At 51.2% G+C, this 2,217-nt stretch overlaps 1 protein-coding gene across 2 annotated transcripts in view; it reads left to right on the top strand.

Moving 5' to 3' along the window:
* The window catches only part of SRGAP3 (SLIT-ROBO Rho GTPase activating protein 3), a 242,111-nt gene that overhangs the window by 62,303 nt on the left and 177,591 nt on the right, over window positions 1–2,217 (top strand). The window lies entirely within an intron of this gene.

Raw genomic sequence — 2,217 nt, 5'->3', positions numbered from 1 at the left:
ACCACAGGGATTAAGTCCCGCCAGCCCCTTCCTCAGTTAATCTGCTGGCTGTGCCCCCTTTCTGCGACTTTTTATCTTGCAAGCACTTTGCCTTTTAGAAAAGATTGCCATAAAAACTCCTTTTGCTGAAGAGAAAGTAAGATTATGGGGAGAATTCAGTGCCCACTGGCGATAGAAAGGTCTAATTAAACCTGCTCTGGTGCTGTCAAAATGGCAAGTTGCTTCTCTATGGAACAACAGATGCCCCCGATGTTTGTTCAAGAGCAGCTTATCGATTGGACCGACTCAAATTGAGTAGCTTTCCATAACTGGAAATCAACATCTACCTCGGGCCACTGAACGACACAGCATCACTATTCCTAGGGTCGGACGTGTGTGCTTGGGTTTGGGAAGAGCTGGAGTTGACCTGCTCAAGCTGGTTGGTGCTTCATCTCAGGTTGAGCTGAGTTTCTCCAAAGGCCTGGTTCCTTATCTGTAAAATGGGGTAAGTAATACTTAGCTGGTGAGTTATACGCGGATTAAATGAGATTTTATATCTCAAGTACTTAGTGTGGTCCTTGGCATGTAGTAGGCAGTCTATAAAAGGTGACATTAATACTACCAGCAAGCGTTTACTGAGTGTCCTAGGTGCTGTTCTAGAATGAATAATACAGGACCTCTATTCTTAAGGAGCTGACAATGTGGCAATAAAGAGCTTTGTAATACTCGGGAAATAATCACAGGGCGTGTGGTATTTATTGCAGTAGAGGGTCACTCAGAGTACTGTGAAAACAGAAGGAACGTCACATTCTCTTTGGAGAGACAGCCAAGGCTTCGCTGGAGGAGTCTTTTAAGTTAGACCTTGCGGGCAGAAGGGCGGGGGAAGCAGTCCAGGCCCGGGACACGACTAGCCTAAAGGTAACGAGGTTTCAGATAACTTGGTGCTCTTCGAGGTGGTGTAACTAGTGTGGGGTGCAGGAGTGAAACGGCCTTTGGGGATTATTTGTAATAGCCCAGGGGCTTGAAGGGGGTGAGGCTAGAATGCCGACTTGTGGGTTTGGTTGGAAAGCTGAGCTCTCCCAACACTGTGCCTTGTTAATCCCAGCTGCCCACCCACTCCCTTCCCTCCATGAGTCCTCCCGGGAGCCCTGGGGGAGGGATCCGCCTTGGCATCCAAGCCTCATTACAGTCTGTTTTTAGTGTTTCTTCCCTCTAATCTCGTGCATCAAGATTTCTCAACATTTGTCCGGGGACGCCTTACAGAGGGTGCATGGAGATGCCTTCTGCTCGTGCAGTCAGCCCAGTTCACGACGGCTCCGCCTTCCTCTGAGACCCCCCTGTGACCACGCCAGCCACGATCCGCGCTGCCTCTCTCGGAACACAGGCAACTAGTGAGAGGGCCTGGAATCTGGCCTAGACCAGGTAGACGGGGGACATAGAGGCCCAGCCTGTGGAAAAGGCACTCTGTGGTGTCCGAGGGAGCTCAGCCTGTTAATGGGAGACACGGAGCCAGGCAGGCAAAGGGGTCAGGTTGCCCATCGTCAGCTCCTCCCAGTGCAATCAATTGATTCGTGTCCAGTGAGTACTGAGCAAGGTGACGCCAGAGGCATGAGGAAGGAGTGTGGTGACGCGCTGCACAGTCACGGCCAGCAGCGGTCAGCAGTGACCGCGAAGCCACAGATGCCCCAGTGGGTGGGTGGAATATCGCCAGGGGGAGTCTGGGGCCAGGAGCCCTGGGAGTCACGGGGGAAGACCCCAGCCGGGGAGGGAGGATGGGATGAACAGGGTACACTAACACAGCACCCATACCAGGGCTTGGGAACAAGGCAGAGTCCCAGCTGTCACCTTGGGATTTACATTGTGGAAGCCACAGGATGGGGCCCGAGCTGACTGATACCTTCTGCCTGGTAGGGATGGTTCTGGAACTGAGGGAGAGGCTCCTGGGAGAGGAGAGGTGCAAGGGTAGGGGCCAGGCTGGGCTGGATACCCTCCCTCTTCTAATCTCTCCTGCAAAGTCACTAGCCAGCTCTTTACCTTTGTTTGACTTGTACCCTCCAAATGCCTTTTACACTGTGGCCAAGTCCCATGGAACTTTCCAGTGCTCTGCCTAACTCCCATTCTAGACTGTAAAAAACTTTAAGGGTAGGTTCTGTGTCTGCATTTCTAATAATAATAATAATAATAATAATAATAATAATAATATTAACAACAACAGGACCCATTTACTGAGCACTTCCT

This window comes from Propithecus coquereli, unplaced genomic scaffold, assembly GCF_000956105.1.
Source record: "Propithecus coquereli isolate 6110/MARCELLA unplaced genomic scaffold, Pcoq_1.0 Scaffold107, whole genome shotgun sequence".
In the NCBI taxonomy this organism is placed as follows: Eukaryota; Metazoa; Chordata; class Mammalia; order Primates; family Indriidae; genus Propithecus; species Propithecus coquereli.
Note: the sequence above shows the minus strand (reverse complement) of the source record. Positions and strands in the feature narration are given on the sequence as shown.